This window comes from Cebus imitator, unplaced genomic scaffold (genome assembly GCF_001604975.1).
Source record: "Cebus imitator isolate Cc_AM_T3 unplaced genomic scaffold, Cebus_imitator-1.0 Scaffold84, whole genome shotgun sequence".
NCBI classification, from domain to species: Eukaryota; Metazoa; Chordata; class Mammalia; order Primates; family Cebidae; genus Cebus; species Cebus imitator.
Genome location: NW_016107399.1, coordinates 5,285,217 through 5,310,225, shown reverse-complemented (window position 1 = coordinate 5,310,225; position 25,009 = coordinate 5,285,217). Strand labels below are relative to the sequence as shown.

General features: G+C 42.8%; 1 long non-coding RNA gene across 1 annotated transcript in view; it reads left to right on the top strand.

Moving 5' to 3' along the window:
• The first annotated feature begins 77 nt into the window (after positions 1 to 77).
• The window catches only part of LOC108308336, an 80,199-nt gene continuing 55,267 nt past the window's right edge, over positions 78 to 25,009 (top strand). The window contains exons 1-2 of the long non-coding RNA XR_005201179.1: positions 78 to 531; positions 5,085 to 5,228. This is a non-coding gene — a long non-coding RNA (uncharacterized LOC108308336). The remainder of the gene's footprint in view (positions 532 to 5,084; positions 5,229 to 25,009) is intronic.

Sequence of the window (25,009 nt, the reverse complement as noted above, 5' to 3'; positions counted from 1 at the left end):
GCCCCTTTCGTAGCAAGGTGGTCTACACCTGGGTTTCCCGGAACCCCGAGGACTCCGGCCCGGCATTCCCGGCCCAGCCACCACCACCCCCCGCCCGCCCGCGCTCCCGGCCTCCCTGGGCTGTGGGTCCACCCCTCCTGGGCCCTGGCGGGGTGGGGGAAGGTCACTTTGGGACGCTGGACGCGCGAGGACTCTGCCCAGCTCCGCCCCGCCTCCCGCTCCTGCACCTGCCGCCCCCTCGCACTCCCCGCCACTGCGGTTGCAGTTCCGGCCCTTCCCTCTCCTTGCAGGCCGGCCCAGCCGGCAGCCCCGGTTCCTGACTGCCCGGCTGTGCTCCTTGTGGGCGGCCTGAACCACCTCGAGCTGGACAATGGCCAAACCCACCCAGGGCGCTAGCACGGAGCCAGGGCTCGGGAGGGGTAGCCCTCCGTGAGCTGTCCCATCGAAACCGGTTGCAACTTTCGCCACTCTAGACCCCAGGCGACAATGTCTGCACGTGACCCAGCCACCGAGGACTTTCTTTGATGCCAGGTCGGCGACGGGTATTCTCGTTGGCATGCTTTTATGCCCCCTTGGGTGTATCGATTCCTTTGTTCTGCTGTAAAATTCTTGGAGCCAAAGGACCTTTGGGAAAGCCTAGCTCACAGGACAAAATCTTCCCACCCTTTATCTGCTGTTGCTGAAAAGCCAAACTCTTGGTTTCATCCCCTTCCTATGAACCCCGGAGCAGCTTTATACATCCCTCTCAGGGCAGTGACACAGCAGAAAACACCCTGATGCTTCTGCTTCCACTGCAGAGAAGCCCCATCCCCAGGGGCCACCATGGCCCATCTTGACGTCCCAGCCCCATATCAGAGAATTTCCCAATACCAGGATGCTTGTCCGGGCCATCCCTCTGTCCCCAAGGTCAACCTCGCAGGCCTAAAGACAAGCCCGAACTAATGAAGAATGAGCTTTTTCCTACTAATCCTTCTCCAGGCTCGCCTGCAGGACCTGTGCAAACCTCAACATTCCTGAAATTCAGGGGAGAAGCAGCCACCTATCCACCCAGCCTCAGTGGGGGAGGCCGCAGGGCTCTGTCAAGGGCAACCGCGAGAGAGAACAGCTTATTGAGAAAAGAAGCCACCTCTTGCTTAGCCCCTATAATGTTTACGTTGGAAAAGCCCCAGCTTGGTGGTATGAGAGCTGCAGGAAGAGGCTGCACCTGCAGATATGATGCCCTGGTCCCCTTCAGGCAGAAGTTACCTTATGGAGGACATTCCAGCAGGACAGGTTGCTGCGAAGGGTATGTGTTGTTGAGTGCCCACTACTGTAAGAGGAGGGAAAACTTGTGGGTAGAATCAGGAAAAAGAGATGAGTGGGGGAAGGGTAGCATGGGAAGGGATGAGGCGGTTCGGGGAGTGCCCTTGCTTGTGCCCACCCCATTCCTATACCTCACCCTTGATTCCCGGCCCCACTTCCAGAAGAAGCATGTGGTAAAACAAAGTATGTAAAGAGAGTCTCCAGTGACAGATTTTCTTTTTTCCTAAAAAAGTGTCCTACCTTAGGTCTTCAGAGGTGTAGCAAACACCCAGTAGACTGATGAGGCATCTGCACCTCCTGGTCTCTAGTCTTTGATTTACTGTCTTCCTCTGGGGAATATCTTCCCCTCTCAAATTTTAGGTCCCTAGCTCTACTCTCCCCATTTCCCTGCATGGAAACTTCACAGGTACTGATAAAGTCCTGAGGGTCACATCTGCATAGCCAATGCAGCAGCTCCATCCTAAGCCAGCTTCCCCCAGGCTTCCTGAAAACCTCAGTGTTTCCACCCAGATCTGGGATTGTTGCTGAAGAACATGACTTCAGCTCTATTGAAACCAGATTTCTCCCAGTAGCTCATCTCAGACTCCACTTGCCCAGCCACTCTAGACCATCTGGAATTGTACCACCCATCTAAACATTTCACCACACAGAGCAAGCTGGTAAAGAGCAAGACAGACCTGCATTCACATTCCCAGCTTCAGAACATGCTAGCTGGGTGACCTTGGGCAAGTCACTTGTTCTCTCCAGGGCTGTTCCCTCAGTTATACAATTGAAGTGATACATTATTACAAGGATAAAAGGGGAGATGTGGGAAAGTGTTAAGCACAGTGCCTAGTGCATAGCAGGAGCTACTAAGTAGCTAGCTTAATTATAATCAGCTGTTTCCATTTGACCTTGGCTAACCTTGGGCTGTTGCTATGACTTTGTCTCCTTCTCACTCTGATACCCACCCCCTACCAGGACTCTTGAGTTCCCATCAGCCCCGAGAAGGTCACCCTGACTTATTCCCCACCCTCTCTGCCACATTTCCCCTTGCTTTCCAGTGTACTTCCTGCTCTGTGACCTCTTCCAACTCAAGTAATGAATAACTCAAGCACATCCTGTCCCTTTAGGCTGTGCTGATCTGGGCTTTTGTTCCAAGGCCCCTTCTGTGAAGGGTGCTGTAGCAGCAGGTTGAAAGCGGAACGTGTGTAGTTCTCCAAAGGGCGGGGTACCCCTGGCAGGTGGAGTGTGTGGCTGGGTGTGGAGGAGGGTGGGGACCATGGAGAACTAAGACAACTTTTCAGCCAATGCCTGTGGAAATCCAGTGTTTCTCTGCAGAAAAAAGAAAGAAATTATTGAGTTCAGTTTAAAGGCTCAGGAGGAAGAGAACACTTTTTAATCCCTTTTTTTCAGTGCAGGCTGAGGAAGAGGGATGGTTCTGCCCAAGGTTAGTGCTCTGTGTGTGGGTGGATGAGGGGAAGCAGAGAGCAGGAATGGCAGGAGAGCAGCGAGGGACCTCCATCCCGGTAAGGATGACAAGTTCTAACTCAGGAAATGACTAGATGCTGTTGTGATTGAAGAAAAATCCATGCTGGAGGCAGAGACAGGCTGGCAGGTAAAAGCAGGACAGGGCAGTTCTGTTTGTAGCAAAATGGCCAGTCAGAAGCTAGGCTGGGAGAAGAGGCAGGACAAATCAACCCCCAGCAGTAAGATCCTTCTGTTCAAGATCAGAGAAGCTAAAGTGAGGGTGCCTGCAAAAGAGATGGTGCAACTTGGCAGGCTGCATGAGGTGGAACCAGGTTTGAAAAACAGACCTTCCTCTCTCCGCCCCTCCCCAAATACTGGCTCTCTGAATCTCTCTGCCAAACACAATGCAGACTGCTCTGCAGAGGGCTCCGCAGGGCTGAGCTGCCAATCCCACCTTCACACACGTGCTCACTCACAGTGGGGTTCTGTTCGGCCAGCCCTGGAGTATTTTAAGTACAGCGTGGAGGGGATGAGGGTATGTGTTGCATGGTGACTCATCCTGGCAGCAGAAACTATGTGCAGTGCAGAGAAAAATGGCTCAATGGCAGGCTCTGTTTGCAGTGGAATGCACAGCTCTGCAATGGACGACAAAGAGGGCTGGGAGAGGGCAAGCACTGGGAAATGCTGCCAGACTTGCCACCTTGGCAGGGACAGGCGTAGATACCTGGGTAGCACCTAACATGGGGCTGGGCTGAGGGCCTTACCTATCCATCATGGAAGGATGCTGGATTGATTGCTCCAGGGCTTCGTTCTGTGCTCCACAATGGCCTGGCATGTTTGACAGGAAACCAAATCCTTCTCCAAAATGGTTCTGGTTTCTAACAATAATTTAGCTCTGCTTCAGTTTAAACCCTGGATAATGACAAACTACTTTCATTTGAAGGCATTCTATTCTGGCAGGTTTCTATTTTACTGGTTCTGGAATCGAATCCTTGTCTTGTGTGAGGACGTAGTATGGAAATTTAAAAAAAAAAAAACTTTTTTTTTTTTTTTTTTTTTTTTTTTTAGCTAGGGATGTTGGTAAGTGGACTATCCTGTCATCAGTGGGAGTGGTAGCTTACCCACTAATCACCTTGGCTGCCAGGCCTTGGCTAGCAAACTCCCAGAAGTTGTTTTCTGCTATGCTGTTTCCTGTTTCCTAAGAGGAAGTCCAGAAAGCACCCCTGATATAGAGAGACATACTGGGATTTCTCCCCACCTGCCATGTCCTTTGCCCGATTATTAAACATGTGGATAGTGGAGGTGACCAAGGCAGACAGAAAAGAAGACACATAGGGAAGGATTTTGTTTGGTCTGTTCTAGCAGGACTGCAGAGGTGTCTGGTCTCTGCAATAATCTGGACTTACTTGCATGATTAGTAGTTGGTAGGACTGAAGGCCCGTGGATAAATGGTGCTAAACTATGGTTAGAGCTTTCAGAATTAGCTTGCCTGCTTTTTTGTACCCGCCACCTGGGGTCGGGGGGGCGGGGGCGGTAAATTGGTTGGATTTTGGTTTTTTCCTTGGAAAATTGTCTGGCACCAACTAGCACATCCTCTAAGCTTTAAAAAATAAAGTTCCTTTCCAGAATTTTCCATCTGCTTAAAAGGCAATGAGCAAACGCACTTCTAAGAGGCTAATCTCAGTAAGAGGAGGTCCCACAACATCATTCTCCTGCAGAGGCATGGTCTCATTGGCCCCAGAGACAAATGTAGATAAGAGAGGGTGTGAGATATTTCATGACTCTTCTCTTGCTGGACCACTTGGAGTCTTCTAGAGATAAAAAGGAATGTCTATTTTATGGTCTGCTTAATCTTCAGCTTCTTTCTGCAGCTTTTGTTGAGAGCCTAGAGGTAATGTTTAGTTATTGTAGATAAATCCATTGTGCATAACACTGGAGATACTGTCAGATATTCTCTAGTCCAAACTCCCCTCTCCTGGGACAAGGCAGCTGGTCAATTGGTCTCTCATTGAACACCCCCAGAGGCTGTGTACTCCTTATCTTGCAGCTCTCATTCCATTGTTGGGAAACTCTGGACTAAATCCTAGCTCCTTGTAACTTCTGTCCAATCCTAATTCTTGCCTTTAGAGGAACAAAATGCAAGCTTGGTGTATCTTCCATGTGGAAGCTCTACATATATTAGAAACATCCTTTGTCTCCCTAATTTTTATTTTTCCAAGTAAAAAAATCTCCTATTTCTTCAGTACTTGTATGAGAAACTTTCCAACCCTCTCATTATACTTGCTGCCTTCATCTGCTTGACTTCTCATTTGCTCATGTCCTCTTTAAAACAGGTACCCTGGTTCTGAGGAGATCAGAGTTCAGTGGAGCTGATGTTTATGTATGATCTGGACACTCACATCTTGCCAACTACTGTTACCACAAGGCTATGCCTTAATGGCTTTTTTGAGCCAACGCCTCTCTAACAGTGACATCAGGTAAGTGTTTTAGAAAAATCTCTTGTCCTTGCAAAAAACAGAGGTACTCCCTCCCTCAAAACCTAACACAAGTGATACAGATACCCATGAAGCAATAAGGGCAGGGGACCATCCATCCCTGATCTCCAGGGCAAGGTTATATAAACACTGTCCCCACGAGGACTGTCCTGGGATGGTGCTGGGCCAGGGTCCGGAGATCTTGGTTCTGGACATTCTAGCATTTACCCATTAAAATAACTGAACTCTGAATGCTGCTTCTTCCTTCTAAGCAACCCCGACTTTCTCTGCTTCCTCAGCTCCCCAGTGCCCAACTTTGTCCTACATGCGGGTCAAGTGGTTGAGGTGGTTGTGGTCCTGCCTTCCTCATGGTCCTGCAGCTGCAGTTCCCGTGGCTAACTGGCAAAGCTTACTTTGCTTCTAGTCTGGATTCCAGGCAGAGGGAATTGGATTGACACATTCACATTTTCCAGCCAGGTCACAGGTTGCTGGGAAACCTAAGCCTGGACTGCCTTGGTGTAGGTTCCTCCCTGCAATGTGGTGAAGGTACAGAGGAGGGAGTCATGCAGGATTAAATGGCTGCTTGGTTGTTGCCTGGTGCAAGGCAGACAGGCACTCTCAGATAAGCAGGCTGACAGGTAGGCAAACAAACACAGAATAAAGAACCTTTTATACTCCATAAAACATGCCAACTTTTCTTCTTTGTGGGGCACTGTACCTTTCCACATCTTTCTGGAAATATCGTGGCTAGTTTGCAGGGATCAAAACAAAGAGAAGAAATGAAAAAACACTGTTTTGCATTTATTTTACTTTTGGGAGGAGCTGGGAGGCAGGAAAATGTAAAATAATTTGCATGAACTAGCTTACAACTTAATTTATACTCATCTCTGTGCTGAGTAATGAGGAGGTTTTATGATCTGAAAGAGCAAATCCTTTAGGAAAACTGGCTGTTTGCAAAATCTGTATTCTGGCTAACAGCATGTTTTTGATGAATAAATGCTAACATTCAGTCTTTCATACCTATCATGCACATGGCATTGCACCCAGTCATCCCAGCAGAAGGCACATGCCCTTTACTAAGATGTTACTGAAATGCATTCTGCATACCTGATGGGCCTCCTGTCCAGTTACATAGCATGACACTTCCCACTGGGGAACTTGACTTCTTGGTTCTAAAAGTCATTGCTATACCTTTCCTTACAGTGATACCACCAAGGACACTGCCCACATAAATAAGAGGAATGATGAAAAGACCAGGATGATTGAGCCCTGGCTTCTCTAAGAGTTCTTGTTCCATTTAAACCTTCTGTCATCATCTTAGAAGCCACACTGATAACTGCATTTATCAGACACTTAACTGGAAGCCAGACACTATGCCAAGTATTTAATGTGGATTACCTTCCCCTGTCCCCTGTTTTCTGCTTTATATTACATTTCTTACAACTTAATGAGGTAGGTCCTATTAGCATCATCTTCATTTTACAAATGAAGTAGCCAAGTCTCTTATAGACTAAGGCTAGCAAGAAGGGAGGCCACCTTCAAACCCAGGCAGTCTAGCTCCAGAGACCAGGCTCAGATCCACTAGCTATAACTGCCGCTGCAGGAGGAAAATGTATACTCATAGAAAGTGCAAGCATAGCTCATGGCACCAAATGGGTTCTGTCATGTGAAGGCTGCTTGGTTTTTTTTATGTTAAAATCTCTCCAAAATCATGTAAATCTTCATGGGGGTCACAATTTAAAGAAGCATTTTTTTGATTCATGCACTCATCCATCAATCATTTGTCGATTGCCTACTGTGTGTATAGTATTATATTAGAAACTGCGGGAATAACAAAGGACATGACACCTGAGATATGGTCTGGACATTTAAGCAGCACACATTCCGGTTGGGGAGCACAATACACAAAAATAAGTGAACAACAATGCAAGGTGCTAAATGATTGTGTTTCACAATGAATACCACAGACAAGAGATACAATGTGAATTTAGAGAAGAGATATCCTTTGTGCAAGAAGTGAATCCTGAACAGGAATATTGATAGTGCCTGAGATGATATCAGACAGGAAGGAATATTTGTTTTCCAATTCATTGAATATTGATGAACCTCACAGTGTGCTGGTCACTTTGCTGGTCACTGGAGAGTCAAGACGGTCAAGCAGTTTATTCTCTCATGTGGGGACAGCCTGAGATTTGCCCAGGGTGCTAGGAGGGCACACAAGACTTATCCCCTCCTGAGAGTTGGGGTGACTTCCTAAAGATGGGGGCATCTGAGCAAGGAAGAATTAGACCGTGTGAGGAAGTGAGAGGAAAAATGTGGGCAGAGGGGAAGCATGTGCAAATGCACAGAAACACAGGATATGTTTCATCAGGGTAAAATGAGAGAATGCCTTTGATTGAGACAAAGAGGGTTTGCTTTTGCAGTCATTATTTTTGAGACAGGGTCTCTATTGCTCAGGCTGGAGTGCAGTAGCATGATCATGGTTCACTGGAGCCTCAACTTCCTGGGGTCAGTGATCCTCCCACCTGAGCCTCTAGAGTAGCTGGGACCACAGGCACACACCACTGCACCCAGCCAATTTTTTTATTTTTTGTGGAGATGAAGTCTCACTATTTTTTTTTTTTTTTTTAAGGATGGGCTTTCACCATGATGGCCAGGCTGGTCTTGAACTCCTGACCTCAGGTGATCCACCCACCTCGGCCTCCCAAAGTGCTAGGATTACAGACGTGAGACACCGCGCTCGGCCCGAGGTCTCACTGTTTTGCCCAGGCTGGTCTCAAATTCCTGGGCTCAAGTGTTCCTCCCACCTCAGCCTCCCAAAGTGGTAGAATGATAGGTGTGAACCACTGTGCCAGGCCTATTTCTTTTTTAATAGAGAAAAGATAAGACTTAAAAGTGTAGGGCCAAGACTGCCCTTTGTCTTTCTCTTCCTTCCGTTGTTTCTTTTCTTTTTAAAATTTTTACTTTTTTACCTGGAAGCATAGATTCAAGCTGCCCTAAGTATACACTCCCTAGGTCTTTCTTTCTTTCTTTCTTTCCTTCTTCTTTAAAAATCCAGGTAATGCATGGATTTTAAAAGCATAGCCTATTGGTGAGATGCAAACTCTTCATCCCAATAATAATTTCCCTTCATTGGCAGATTGGTGCAGGGATTGGTTGAAACTGAGCATGCCAAGTCTTCGAAACGATCAGATTTTTAAGAAAACTTAGAGGCAATGTTTCAGATGAGAAAGTGGAAACTCAGAGTGGAAAATGGCTGGTGAGATTGGGGCAGGGCTGGTCTCTGACTCTTTAAAAGGGTACATAAACAGATGCATGCAGAGGCCTCATTCTTCTAGTCCATGTTCATTTTCCATCTCATGATTCTGCTGGGTTAAACTGAAGAAGCAGCCACACATGAAGATGGAGAATATCACAGCCAACATTTGAGGAACTCTAAGTAAAAAACTTCACTGTGATCCTCCATCAAAAAAGAAAAAGAGAAAAGAAAGAAAAATCCCCAGGATAGATGTATCAGTTAGGGTTAGGTTTGTCTGTAATAGAAACTCAAAATAACAGCAGCTTTAATATCATGATATTCTATTTCTCTCTGACTTACAAGTCCAGAGGTAGGTAGCCCAGGACTGGGATGATGGCTTTATTCCAGTAAGTCCTTAGGGAGCCAGGCCCCTTCCAGCATAACTTTTCACATTCCTTCTACATGGCCTTTGTACTCATGGACATCAGTCATCACATCCAGGCTGGAAGAGGAAAAAACAGAAGTGCCAACTGCCCTTCATGGAAACATCTATCCTAGAAAACTGTCACAGGTCACTTCTACTCCTATCTCATTGGTCAGAACTTGGCCTCAGGGCAACCCTTAGCCATATGGAATGTTCGGAAATACAGTCTTCTCTCGGCACCTGTGCCCAGTTAAAAATTAGAAGTTCTGTCACTGCCTCTGCCGCAGTGATGCAGAGAAACTTGACATGTATTGATGTGCTCTTTTGTGTTCATATTGTTGAAGCCTTTTTCAAAGATGAATCCTGGGAGGGGGCCCATTGTCTCATATTTTATTCTACAATGAGAAGATCAAATCTCTTTCTTTTGTGGTAAGAAAACAAGCCATTCGAAGAGCAAACAATTAGAAGAGTTCAGGCCACTGGGGTCAGGAGACATGGCTGTGGAAACGACAAGGGTGTAGAGCTGGAGAAAATATTTTTTAAAGAAAGAGTGCACCAAAACAGATGCATGCAATGCCATGGCACAGTCTATGACCTTGTGCAGCTGGCAAGGGCTCTCTCTGCTGATATTCTGCCCACCCACCACCCTTCTCCACTTCCTGTTGCAATCATGGCTGCAATCTCTGCCAGCCTCTTTGGGGGCTTGTGGGATTTAGACAATTATTGCCCATTCTTAGTACAAGTTGTGGCAGGGCAGGTTGTGGTTACTCAGTCCCAGCATGCCGGCTGGGTGCCAGTTTCAGCATGTTAATTGACAATAGGGCTTAGTTCAGTTCCCATTTTGCTGTAAATTAATAGCTACTTTCAGCAGATCATTAGTCCTTCAATTTCACCAGCCTTCCAGAAGGATGGAATGTCACAGTGACACTGGGAAGCTTGTATTAGAGTTGACCAGCATTGGACTACACATTATTGAGGACACTAGGTTACTTCCCAGACTCTGCAAACTCCCTGTGGCCCCAAGACCTTTGCACATGCTAGTTCCTCTGAATCTGGAATGTTTATCTTTCCCCTTTTAGCCAGATAAGACCTCTGAAGTCTTTAGGGAAGATTTTCTTGACTTCTAAGAAAAAAATCCCTTAGCCACAGGTTTTCCTGTCATTGCATAACTTTTCCTTGTGCCATTCGTCACCGATAATAATTTTACATTCATGTAATTATTTGCTGAGACTTTAATTTTGTGAGAACTAGCTGTCACCATCTTTGGTATCCCCAGTGTCTAGTACAGTGATGGGTACATAGAATGCACTCACTGAATTTGGGTGAATCCATGATGTGGCTGCACCTGCACATTTGTCTCCAACCCTAATACAATCATAGAGTTTCTCAATATGTTGATGTGAACTGTCTATATCAGATTTACCAGCTTAGCTGCATTAAAATGCAGATTCCTGGACTTCATCCCAACCCTATTGAATCAAGGTATCTGAGGGGGGACCTGGGATCCTCATGTGAACAAGCTTCCCAGGTAATTTGCACACACCACAGTATTTGAGAAGCCCATTGCAGTTGGGAAGACAGTGCAGTATAGGTATTATTAAGAGGCCCATGCTATGCACGGGAATAAGCCTTAAGGATAAGACTGTTGTATTCAAGAGCTACCTCAGTCTGCTTACATTTAGAGAGAAGAAACTTATAAAACAACTTTGCCCTTTGAGATTTGAAAATGCCAAGGAAGATTTGGAGACAGCTGTTAATTGAGCTTAGGGCGTCCAGATTATGTGGAAATAAAACAATGTTCAGATTATGTGGAAATAAAACAGTGTTCACAGTAGCACCTGTGCACAGACAATTTTAAAGAAATAAACCAAGACTTGATTGTCACCAGTAACGCTCTCTCTGCCCTCACCCGCCTACCAACTCCTCTCCTAGGTGGAGTGGTGACAGGAAATTCTTGCTGAGGGACTTCTGAAGCAAAACCAAAGTCCTCCATGGAAACTTGAGTCTGATTTTCAGCCTCCAAATTTAATCACACATATGGTCACCTATTAAAGGTTATCAAAACCTGTGAGCTGATGACCTTTCATCCTTGTTTTCTTCAAAATTTAAAAAAAAATTGGAGAATATTTGTTCTGAAGTTGAAAATCCACATGGCCAACCACACTTAGTTAGGTCTAAACATGCAATTTAACAACAAATGATGTGAAAACCCTTTAAAACAAGAGTTATACTGAACATTTTGGTCTTCATTTCTTTCTGCCCACCCAGTTGCTTTAACTCAACGCCAAAGGTCTCCTCTTATTCTAAGATTCTTTCCGTCTCTCTCTCGAGGGCGGGTTCCTATCTTTCTTTCAGGATTAGATTCTTCCAAGGATTCTTTCCTTTCTCCCATTGCCCGAGGGTTTACCTCCTCTTTTTAATAATTTTAAGAAAGTTTTGAAAAACCATTGTAATTTCTCTTTTAAAAGTAAATCATTATGCTATCTTGCCAAATAGCCAACTCTTATACATTAATAGCCCCACTAAAAGGAAAACAGCATGAGCTGATGTATGAATTGGGATTATGAAGAAAGATTAAAAATTCAAACCATGTAGTTATTCAGAACATAAAATATCCCTAAGAAGGACTCAAGGACGGTATAGGGAGAACAACTAAGAAAAAGGTCTATATTCAAACTGTGAACTCCTTAAGAACAAAGACATAAGTATTACCTACCTGTGAATTATCTGCAGTTCCTAGCACAGTGCCTGGAATGTAAGAGTTTCAAGAAATATACCTTGAATGAATCATTGAAGGAGGAACTCCAGTTTTAAACAGGGACTTGATAATTTAATGAAAGGTTGACATTCAAAGTAAACTTCTGAACCCTAAAAGTTTATTGCAATCTAGCAGCAACTTACCTGGCCAGATGGTTCAGAAAGTGGGTTGTGGGCAAGAGTTATAAACTGTTCCTCCTTGAAATCCATGATCCTCCCATCACAGCCCTTGAGACCTTACACTTCAAGATCCTCAACTTTTCAGGGATCTTTCTGGGTTATCGTAGTAAAAAAAGAAATTCTTTGCTGAAAAAAAATATAGGGAATTTTATCCAAGAGCCCCTTTGTAGAGTTAGCCAGCTATAGTTCACTGTGGTGTTGTGGAAAGTGCATGGGTTTCAGAGACACAGCCATATGAGGCTGTGAAAGTTACCTAACTATATGAGGCTCCATGTTTTTATCTTGGAAATGGAAATAGCACCATCTATATTTTATTGTCATCGTGGGAACTTAAGACAATTAAGGCCTTAACACCTAATAGAAATCAATAAATGATAGCTTTTCCCTCTTGAATTTAAGCTGTATAGTGTCTGATATTTTTGTCAGGCTTCCAGCGCCTGACACAGAATAAGTACTTAAAATATTTGTTAAATAAATTACGTTTTTGTTTACTTACCAAGTCACAGACTGGAGATGCATCCTTGTATTTTGAATATTCTAAAATAGTAAAATGTCTGGTGTTCCTATTAGCATCTGGCTTAAAGATGTTGTGTACTATGCCAGTGGCAGCTGTGTGCATTCCCTACATTGCATGGGGCAGTAGTACATGTGGTGTATAAGTGGGTCTTACAGTATGGTCCCCAGACTAGGTGCATCAGCATGACCTGGGAACTTATCAGAAATGTGAATTCACAGGCCCCACTCTAGAACCACTGAGTGAAAAATTTTAGGGATGAGGGTCAGTTGATTATGTGTCAGAGTTTGAGAATCAGAATTACAGGTATATATAAAACTCCCCAGTGCTGTAATTAGACATGATCTGAGCACTGGATGCCAGAGAATTGATGACTTGCACTGAGAAAACATAATCACTGGGGATTTTAGAATATGATTCTTCCAGAGTTAATATCCTCCTAGCAGAGGATTTTCAGGAACCTCACAGATTCTGTGTTAAAATGCTTCTTCAGCAAACTGGCCTCCTGATAGTCTCTATAGACATGTGCCAGAAGCATTACCTAAACGGCTGTTTTTACAACGGTGCCCCTTCTACCCAGCCATGGCAGAGTGGACTGGGGTAGGCGCTGACTCAAGGGCAGCTCCGTCTGTAATCTAGCCCTCAATTCTTGGGTTAGGCAAGATGTAAACTGTGCTGTTTACATTTAGAGACCCCAAAATACAGTGAATCAAAGAATGGAGCAGTTCTTTCTTTTCTTTCGTAGCAGCCTGGAGGTGAATAATCCAGGCTGGAATGGTGGCTCTACTCTGTGTTTACTGAAAGAGCCTCCTCTCCTGTCTTGTTACTCTCGCATCCCCAGTGGTGGTGGCCTCCTTTGCTTGACTGAGCCTGAGTCAACATTACAACTGCATTCCGTCTTACTGCAAGGAGAAAATCCAGGACAAGTGGCTTTGTCTTTAAGAAGATGATGCCAAATTTGTACATCTCACTTCCATTTATACCTCATTACTCACATAGTCATACCTCACTGCAACGCAGGCTGGGAACTGTAGTGTGCAACCGGCAGCCATGTGCCCACATAAAGCACACAGGATTCTATTACTAAGAAGAAGAAAAGAAGAATGAACACCGGAAGACAGCTAGCAGCTTCTACCAGAATTCTGAACATCTTCTCAGCTCCTCTTCTCATGGGGCCCACTGTACCAAGGATCTCTATCCTTGGATTTCTGTGAGATTTCTACATTAAAACCCTCTTTTCTTGAATTTGCCTGAATGGGAACCTGTTCTTTGTAACCAAATGCTGCAGATTAGAACAGCGTACCTCAAGTCCTTCTTATCTTAGTAAATGTTGAAATTGCTCAGAGCAATCACTAAACACAAGCACTAAGTGAGAAGGATTGTGCAGTCCTGACTACAAGGATGGTCATAAGATGAGGTTGGCTGAGAATTTCCCCTACACAGCAGTTCTGAGCTGTCTTGAACACTCTGTAACCTCCATGAGAGCCCCAAGCCCAGGCAAAGCCATGGAGTGTGTTAACTTGTTTTTGGCAGCTTTCATCCTCTTTCTGCATTTTCAGCCAGTGGGATCCCTGCCATTAGAACTCCCACGTCCCATGTTCATTCTGTCAAAATTCTGTGTTCTGTTGTGTGCATAGGCACGAGAGACTCCTTGGGGATCAGTGCCTTCTTTAATGTGAAACTCTAGTCATGGGAAATTTTCGGTCCATTTAGCTTATTAGGGGCTTTTGGTGCCCTGCAAATAGCACCCAGGTAGGGTCCTTCAGCCATGTTGCAGCAACGCTCTCTGTCCACATTCTAGTATAACAGACTGTGAGAGAAGTAACATCTTTCTTCTTCCTTTAGGTTCAATCTCTCAAAAAACAATTCCCAATGGGTTTTTTGTATAGCAATGCAGAAATACTTCGAGAAGTTCAGGGTTCTATTTCCTGGAAAAAAAAAAAAAAAAAAAAAACAGGTAGCACTCTTAGATCTCTTCTCTCTCCAGCCTTGTTTACCTCTCCTCCTCTTTTTAAGTTGACTGTTTTGACTCTGCTGTTTAAATGTCTGGATCAGATAAAATGCCAGGATTGCTCATGGCACATTCAGTAAGGGATTATAATCAACCCAGGGGAATCAGAAGAAACCCACAATGATGGGATTTAGCATATTCAAAGTTGAAAATAAAATCAACATTTGTCTTTAGTCAGCTCAACACCTGTCTTGATCTTATTCATCCTGGGTTTCTTGACTCTATCTCCGGTTAGTTGACTCTTCCATGGGCTACATCTTGGTATTCCATAATTCTCAGTGAAATGCATTACAGCCCCATGATATTCTGTTTACAGCAGGTCTTATAGAAGGAAGGTAAGAAGGTGGGGGTAGGGAGTGAGCACATTACCAGGTGAATGGCCACTGTGTGCCAACCACTGCTAGACTCTTTTAATCCTCAAAACAAAACAAAACTGGAGAGAAATTAATATGGCAATTTATGAGAAAATGGAAGATTATGTAATTTACACGTTACTAATACCTAAGAAGTGTTACACTTGAAATATAATCAGGGGTGTCTGACTTTCCAAGCCTGTGCTCCCAAATTGGTGTCAACACATTTATGTAGAACCTTTTATTAATACCATTAATTATTATACCTTGGGAAAAAGGAGAGGCATATCACCTATTTAAATCATATTCTTTATAAGTGGACCAAGGATGGAAGGGGAATGGAGAACCACTGTGAATAAATTCAGTAATTTATCAACAGGGGACTATGTTTTGCAACAGCTTTTTTGCTTGACTCCAGAAGAACCCATTGTCTACTCTGTGACTTAGTTTTAGTGTCAGATTTCTTTTTTTTTTTAAATAAGGCAATGTTCCCAGTGTTTGAGGGGCTTAGTAGAAATCTAGATTTTTATATGGTCTTTTGCTTAGATTTCTTTTTTATCCTAGGATTTTTATATAAATTGTTTTTATTTAAATTATTTATATGTTTATATAAATTATACAAAATAACAATTAAAATGTTATATATTTACATTAATATAATATTGTCATATAACAACATAAATAATATTTATATGCTTACTTATACAATCAGTTATAAATACTCCATACAGAGCAACTTCATTTTAATTTTTTTTTTTGAGACAGAGTCTCACTCTGTCACCAGGGCTGGAGTGCAGTGGTATAATTTCAGCTCACTGCAACCTTTTCCTCTTGGGTTGAAGCAATTCTTGTGCCACAGCCTCCCAAGCAGCTGAGATTACAGGTGCTCTCACCACATCCAGCTAATTTTTGTATTTTTTGTAGAGACCATGTTTTGCTGTGTTGGCCGGGCTTGTCTCAAACTTCTGGCCTCAAGTGATCCACCCACCTCAGCCTTCCGAAGTGCTGGGATTGTAGGCATGAGCCACTGCTCCCAGCCCATTTTAGTTTCTGCTACTTCACTAGATTTAAGTTTTTTAAAGGTAGGACTTATGTCTTTATCAAGGAATCCTAAATTGTTAGTCCTGAAAGGAGCATTAAAGATCATATTGTGGCTGACGATAACCTTTTTCTGTTTCCCTTACATGACCTAGCACCATACCTTGTATACAGTAGGGGGTTTAATAAATAGCAAATGCATAAAAAGCATATAAATGCTTTATATGCTTTATAATTTGACTTCTCCCCCATACCCTCTGTGAACAAGGATACAGGAACAATTTGAACCTCTGAACACAATTATTACATGTTTTATGCAATCAGCCACTACAATAGGAGTTTACTTGTTTTTGTGAGTGTTTTCCTCCTGAAATGACCTTTACTATCAGTTAGATTTAGCTTAAAATATGAATTCCATGTATTCAAACATTTTTTGTAGAAAAATACCTGTGTCCTCTGTGATTGTATTAGATCTACATGATGACAAAAACAGCATTTGGGTAACACCATGAAACTGCATCACTGATTGTGCTTATATCATCAGTATGATCTTCTGTACCAAGCCTGGAAACCAGTTTGCCTCTGCTGTGGCTCTAGGGCTGGCTTCATTGGTGTGCAATCTATGCAGTTACATGGGGCCCTTAGCTGAGTGGAACTCCCTGCTTGTGTTAATATTCAGTTTTCATCTTCTTGAAATTCTTAATTTTTTTTTACCAAGTGCCCCGCATTTTCATTTTGCACTGGGCTCTGCAAATTATGTAGCTGGTCGCCACTCCCTGTCTGTGTTTGAGCAATTTCTCTGTCCCTTCACATTCTCCAATCCCCCTTCCCAAAGGCAGAGACATTGCACACCCCATCTTAGTGGGATCTGAAACATCTGTCAGGCCCTTAGAATAAGCTAGTAAGTGAAGTCTTCAAAATAAATGAATATTCATGCATATTGGCAAACTAATGGAATGAACATGCATTAATCATTGACTGGTGCCAGCCACTGAGCTATAGTTTATATACTGGTTTTGTTTAACAGCCACCTCAAACCTATGAGAGAGTGCTATTATTCTGTTTTACAAATGGGAAAATGGAGGCTCAGGAATGCCGGTAAGTGGCAGAGCTCACACACTGAGTTATAATGTGTTTGAGTCCAAAGCCCGTTCCCATGTCACTACATTCCTAACTGAGGCCTGGAAAACTTACCCCTGAGATCGCAGCATTGCCTGAAAGGAATAAAGACTTTTCCTATGGTTTTCACACCTTCACTTTTTGCACTGGATCTTTCCGTTGTGTGGTTAACAACTAGGCTACACCATTCTGTATCTGGCTTTCAGTTATACAGCAACTTTCCCAGGACCATCCGTAAAACTAGAAGTGAAGTGAATATATCATTGTTCTCACTGACGTGCTCTGAGGTCCTGAGGTCCAAGCCAACATTCAATGGCATATCTCCCTCAGCAACACTTTTACCTGTGTTCTAGAAAACAACAGCCATTTATTCACTTGGTGATTCATTTTTTCTCCACAAGCCTCTGTGCAGCGTCTGCTATGTGCAGACACTGCACTAGGCTCTGTGGAGACAATAATAAAAAAGACATAGCCCCTGCTTTTCAGATGGTCACAAATTGGCAGAAGGGTACAAATTCGTAACTCTCTTTATTCCAACATTTTGCCAGCTCTGGTTCTAAAGTTGAGAAGTTAGGAGTTGGAGCAAATTTAGGAAATGGGTGGAATTTATTTCCTCAGCTCATTGGAATTCTCCCTTACCTGAGCCTTGTTACAGATCAGGGCCCCAGGTTGGGTGGCATACCTATGCCTGTCATTATTTGTATCCCTGGTTTAACAGCTGGCTCTGGCCAACCTTATACCATCCTCTACCTTAGCAAACAGAAACACAGGTTTTGAAAATTCACATGAAGAGTTGAATAGCAAACAAGTTCAGCCTTGAGGTCTCACCTATCACCTGGCTGTAGAGCTTTGTAAAACCATTGATTGTTTAACAGCCAGCAGGGCAGGAGGGCCAGAATTATGCTCAGCAAATGCAGAAACAGAGCACAGTTGTCTGTGTGTGTTTCCATGGTAACAGTGATAACAGCTTATATTTATAGACCCTCTATCTCCAAGGAGCTCAAAGCACTTTACAAACACATCATCTCTCTTCTATAGGGAAGAGAGAGAAGGAGAGAGAGGGGGAGAAGAAGAGAGGTAGAGAGAGAAAGAAAGGGAGAGAGGGAGGGAGGAGGAAAGGAGAGAGGGAAGCAGGGAGGGAGAGAGAGCAGGAAAAGAGGGAGGAGGGACAGAAGGACTTGGTGTGCTATTGTGCACATTTCACAGATGGCACAGAGTGGGGAAGTCAGTGACCCAAGGTGGCAAGGTAATCCAGTGACAGATGGTAGATTGGATGGACCTAGTGGCTCAGATAACTCCTGGAACTCTTGCTCCTGGCCTTGAGCAGATGTCAGGGCTGAGCTGCTGTCTCCCAGTCATCTTGCTCTGTTCAGTGTCAACTAGGTGATCAGATAACTCTGGGGACATCAAAGGCAGTTTGGCTCAGTATTGTTGGTACGAAATACAGAGATAGTTCTTCCATGGGGAGTTGGGGATAATGTCCAAAGTCCTTATAGCCAGATATCCAGTAGGCAATCCCAGACTGTGTTCCTAGGGATGAGAGGCTCAGTTGTGCTGCACACTTATGGCAGAGGCTCTGCACATGTTGATGGAAACAGTTTTCTTCAAATCGAGCCCATTTCACAGTTTCTGAAGGACCATTGGAGAAAATTTCTTTTGGGTACTTCTTTCTGAGACAACTATTAGACATGTGATATTACTTGGAGTTATTTGAAGGCTGTAACCTAGGAAATTGAAAATGTTTTGCAAATCTCAGATCTACTATTTTCTATATAAAATTCTTGTGTGAATAGAGCCACATCCTCTGGTGGAGGCCTGAACGCTAGGAGTGGTTTAGCATGACTCTCAAGCTCCTGAGTCCTGGATAGGCCTGTCCCCATTCTTCAGCCAGAGTTGGCCTTGCTCCCCACTTCTTACCCTCATAGGCCTTCTGTTTTTCCCCTCACTGCCACCTCACTCCATGTTTAGCTTTTGGAAAATAACAACTATTTTCTCTTCTAACAAAGAGTCATTATCTGCCGAGCATTCAGTCAATCCAGCCAGCAGTCCCCATGGCAACACTGAGATAAGATCCTTCCTCATGCAGGTCTTCAGTGGTCTTGATTAAACAAATTCCACCAGTTCCGGCAGCCCATGACCTCAGGCTCAATCCAGAGATGAGCTTCTCTCTTGCCTTTGCCTATTTAGGCTTGAGAGACACTGGACTAAGGGACTGATAGTTTGAGTAGTTGAGTCCTGGCAAAGTTTAAATGCTTTACAAACAGGCTTCTGACCCCCAAAGCAAAAATAAATTAAGCAAAGAACCCCCTGAAGAAGGAGGAGCAGTTGTTGGAGGGCCTTCTGGTTCCTGCACCATCTTAAGAAGTTGACTTGCATTTACCAGCACCTGGAGGCTCACCCAGTGCCTGGAGCTTACCCTGGGAGGGTAGGCTGCACCCTCACACTGAAGTTCTTTCTCTTCCTCCAAGATGCCAAGCTCCCTCTTACCTTCCGGCCTTGAGCTCCAAGTGGGAAGGAGCCCTGTGTGGTTTATCACTCTACCTCCAACCCCTGGTTTTGTGCCTGGCGCATAGTCAGAATTTGTAAAGGAATGAACTCCCTGAACTCCCTTTGGCTGTCCCCTCCCTCCCTGCATCCTCACACCTTTTTCTTGGCCTTCCCAGTCCTCCTCCTTAAGATGTCTCTTAGACACTCTGAAATTCCATCTCTCCCACTGGTTCCTATATAGTATTTTATCTTTTTCTCATTACAACACTTATCACACACTATGGCAATTGCTTATTTCAACAGGAGTTTCTAGATGTCACTGAAAGTGGCTTTTGCAGGTTTGTTGGAAACTGCATTTAAAGATAGAATTAAAATCATAGTTTATTTGGGTTCAACTTATATGTGTAATTATTTTATTTTGCTTTTTCCCCAACATTTAAGTTCAGGGGTACATGTGCAGGATGTGCAGGTTTGTTACTATTTTTAGTTTAGCAGAGTTTAGCAGTCACTTCTAAAGGGCCTATGAATAAAGTTAATTACTTACAAATATTTTAAGCTATGATTATTAGTTATAATCTCCATCTACTTCTCTCCCTGTATGCATTTGTCTGTATTAACAAACAAAACTTTTTGGGGCACTTTAATACTCATATACATCTAAGCCCTTAAATGTATACATACATATAAGGTTCTAAGTTTCTCTTATATGTTCCAATAAACTTAAGAACTCAAAACCATAAAATTTCATATTAATTACTCAATTATATTTTATTTATTTATTTTTTATTGTACTTTAAATTCTGGGGTAGATGTGCAGATCTTGCAGTATTGTTGCATAAGTACACACTTGCCATGGTGGTTTGCTGTCTCCATGCCCCCATCACCCACATCAGCCATTTCTCCCAGTGTTATCCCTCCCAACCTTCCCACCCCCTGTTGGCCTGCCCCTACCCCCCTACCCCCCAACATACCCCTGTGTGTGATGTTCCACTCCCTGTGTCCATGTGATCTCATTGTTCAACATCTGCCTACGAGTGAGAACATACGATGTTTGGTTTTCTGTTCTTGTGTCAGTTTGCTGAGAATGATGGTTTCTAGATTCATCCATGTCTCTACAAAGGAAACGAACTCACCGTTTTTTATGGCTGCATAGTATTCCATGGTATATATGTGCCAACATTTTCCTTGTCCAGCATATCATTGATGGGCATTTGGGTTGGTTCCAGGTCTTTGCTATTGTAAACAGTGCCACAGTGAACATATGTGTGCATGTGTTTTTATAGTAGAACAGTTTATAGTCCTTTGGGTATATATCCAGTAATGGGATTGCTGGGTCAAATGGAATCTCTCTTTCTAGAGATTAGGCTCTTAAGGAATCGCCACACTCTCTTCCACAATGGTTGAACTAACTTACACTCCCACCAACAGTGTAAAAGTGTTCCTATTTCTTCACATCCTTTCCAGCATCCGTTGTCTCCAGATTTTTTAATGATTGCCATTCTAACTGGTGTGATATAGTATCTCAATGTCGTTTTTATTTGCATTTCTCTAATGACCAGTGATGATGAGCATTTTTCACATGTTTGTTGGCCTCATAAATGTCTTCTTTTAAAAAGTGTCTGTTCATCTCCTTCACCCACTTTTGAATGGGTTTGTTTTTTTCTTGTAAATCTGCTTTAGTTGTTTGTAGACTCTGGATATTAGTCCTTTGTCTGATGGGTAGATTGTAAAAATTTTTTTCTGTTCTGTTGGTTGCCAGTTCACTCTAATGATGGTTGTTGTTGTTGTTGTTGTTTGCTGTGTAGAAACTCTTAAGTTTAATTAGATCCCATTTGTCTATTTTGGCTTTTGTTGCCATTGCTTTGGTGTTTTAGTCATGAAGTCTTTGCCTATGCCTATGTCCTGAATGGTTTTGCCTAGGTTTTCTTCTAGGGTTTTTATGGTGTTAGATCTTACGTTTAAATCTTTAATCCATGTGGAGTTAATTTTGGTGTAAGGTGTAAGGAAGGGGTCCAGTTTCAGCTTTCTGCACATGGCTAGCCAGTTTTCCCAACACCATTTATTGAACAGGAATCCTTCCCCCATTGCTTATTTTTGTCAGGTTTGTCAAAGATCAGATGGCTGTAGATGTGTGGCATTACTTCTGAGGCCTCTGTTCTGTTCCATTGGTCTATCTCTCTGTTTTGGTACCAGTACTATGCTGTTTTGATTACTGTAGCCTTGTAGTATAGTTTGAAGTCAGGTAGTATGATGCCTCTGGCTTTGTTCTTTTTGCTTAGGATTGTCTTGGCTGTTAGGGCTCTCTTTTGGTTCCATATGAAGTTCAAGGTGGTTTTTTCCAGTTCTGTGAAAAAGGTCAATGGTAGCTTGATGAGGATAGCATTGAATCAATAAATTACTTTGGGCAGTATGGCCATTTTCATGATGTTTATTCTTCCTAACCATGAGCATGGAAAGTTTTTCCATCTATTTGTGTCCTCTCTTACTTCCTTGAGCAGTGGTTTGTAGTTCTCCTTGAAAAGGTCCTTTACATCCTTTGCTAGTTGTATTCCTAAGTATTTTAATCTCTTTGTAGCAATTGTGAATGGGAGTTTGCTCATGATTTGGCTCTCTGTTTCTCTATTATTGGTGTATAGGAATGCTTGTGATTTCTGCACATTGATTTTGTATCCTGGGACTTTGCTGAAATTGCTTTTCAGTTTAAGGAGATTTGAGGCTGAGACAATAAGGTCTTCTAAATGTACAATCATGTCATCTGCAAATACAGACAATTTCACTTCCTTTTTTCCTGATTGAATACCCTTTATTTCTTTTTCTTGCCTGATTCCTTTGGCTAGAATTATAATTTAAATCGGCATTACAAGGCTATCATTCTAATAGGTCTGATTCTATTAAAAATTGCAAATATAAAAAGAAGCAACTATATACAATTTTCTTCTTAATAGAAAATTATCAATACTATGATTTGGTTCTTTCAAATCTCCATACTTAATTCTCAATCTTCCTGGTGATAGGAAACATGTACCTACCTAAGGGAAGACATTTGCCATCACTGGTAAACAAAATTAGTTTTGTCCAGAAGGTGGTCTTAGTGACCATGATGGAACTTAACCTCATTTAATGCTTATGGAGTCATAGACTTTCACACTAAAGAGGTTGATTTCCCAGGGCCTTTGGCACTCCATCTGATTCTTTTTTTATGCTGTGGAAGTCTGTAGTTCCCATTCTTATTGATCACTTCACTGGATTTTGTATTTCCTTGTCCTTTAAGATTTGTCAATATATTTACAAGTAACTCTAACTTAAACTTGATGGTATCATAAGATTTGTATACATTATCTTCTTGTTAATAATAAATACATTTGGCCTTGATGGTATTTCCCATTCTCTTATATTCTTAGGATCATACAGCCTTAGGGTTACTACACATGACACTCTGTTGGATTTTGTCTGACTCTTTATGGCTCTTGAGATCATTCTGCTTGCTGTTCCATGGTCTCCTCCATTAGACTGTGAGCTTCCTGAGGGCAGGGCAAAGATAATTTGTTCAGAGCCATAAGCCCAGAAGTCAGCATTTTTCTTGGCAAAGGACAGACATTATTGTCACTTGGCCCTCCAGTTAAAGATAACCAGCAGCACACCTGTCAATGAAGAACTTGGCCTTATTACTCATTGTAATGAGGCAGAATGCACACCATGGGCAACCATGCAGTGTCTCAGTAAAAAGGGACCAGAGGACTTAGTAAAGGATTGGGCTTGCATTAGGTTGTTTTGGGTATGGTTTAAAGAAGTAGGCTCTGCTCTGGATTGGATGTTATCAGAAAGCAGGGATAACTGAGTATGAGGAATGCAGACTATACGGAGTGAAGACTAGAATGAGGCTAAAGCTGTGACTGTCAAAGAAGTAGCAGTCATTCATATTAGTCAGACTAGTAGAATGTTTAGCATTTTTGAGATTTGAACAATGTTCATATTTTCATCTGTTCATACAAGATCAGAGTGTTCTTGTTTTTGTCTTGCTGCATTATGGTCACAGAGTTTCTACTGCTGTGTGAAGTTGTTTCTGTTTAACAGAACACAAAGACCTATCAATGAGTGCTGGGCCAGCTGGTAGAACACCAGGGCCTAGCAGTGGTACCCGGGCAGCTCCCAGATGTAAGGGAGATGTACTTCCATGTCATAAATAAAGAAACTGAAGCTCAGAGAGGTTCAGTAATTTGCTCTAAGTCGCAGGGCTAATTAATACTAGTACTGGGATTTTAATTTGGATCCAGTGGACTCCAAAGCCCAAGCCACCATGTGAATGAACAGCCATCCTGGCACAAAACGGTTCTGAACACTGGTCTGCTGCCTCATTCCTAATGAATGTATATTAGGATTAGAAGACACTTATCACTTCCATGAAGAATGAATCTTATAAAACTTGCTCCTGGAACTGAGGGTTATGATTTGTAGAGGAAAGTAGATTGACTGAGGAGTCCTTAAAGAAGTCTGAGGAGAATGTGAGAGTGGCAGATCTTGGTATACACATAATCTGTGAGCTTCTTAAACCTAAAAACAGTGGGCAAAGTAGGAATCTTGATTGGGTTGACAATTGAAAGCCAGTTTCCTACCTGGCAATAAACCAACAGACCCATGTCCAAATGTGACAGGTTTCTCCAGAACATAAAAGAGACCCCCCACCACAAATGCCATCACTAGACATAGTAAGACATAATAAGATAATTGAAACGTGGAATAGCACAAACTCCCACTTATTTCAGAGCTATGTGATATACTTCATTGTAGAAATGGCCCTGCAGACTTTTCAGCAGAGTACATGAAAGTTGCATTTATAACTGCTTGCCTATAAGGGGCCTATATTCTCAAAAGGCACTGGGGCTGACAGGAAAGTTTTGATTTGAATTTTTTGCAGTGTTAAATGGCTTTCAATCTTATTGCAGATCTACAATCTGCAAGGTTTTACACCTTAACCCTGGTTTCGCATTCTTAATTATTTGGGGAGATTTTTTTTTTTTTTTCATAGCAATGGGGTATTACTGTGTTGTCCAGGCTGGTCTTGAACTCCTGGACTCACATGATCCTTCCAACTTAGCCTCTCAAGTAGCTGGGACTACAGCCACATGCCATGGCACCTGGCTTTCATTTCAGAAGAAAGATTTTGATGTCCAGATCCTACTCTGGACCAACTGAATCAGAATCTCTGGGAGTTAGGTTTGTGTAGGGATCTTTTTCATTAAGGTATAATTGACATACAATAAATTGCACATAAAGTATACAATTTGGTAAGTTTGATATATGTAAACCACCCAAGAAACCATTACTGCCATCAAGATAGTAAACATATCCACCACACCCAAAACTTTCCAAAGTTTTTGTGTTGTTTTGTAATCCTTTCCTCTGACCTCACACCCCCCTAGCAACCAGTGATCTGCTCTCTGTCAAAACAGGTTAATTTGCATTATCTAGAGTTTTACATTAATGGAATCATGAGTATATGTACTCATTCAAATAATCCGCCTTCTTTTTTATTTGACATAATTATTTTGGGATCCATCCGTGTTGTTGCATATCTCATGGACATTTTCTTTTAAGCTCAACTTTTTCTTTTTCTTTTTTTACTGTAGCCAGGTTGAGAACAACCAGCCAAGCCCTATACTCAG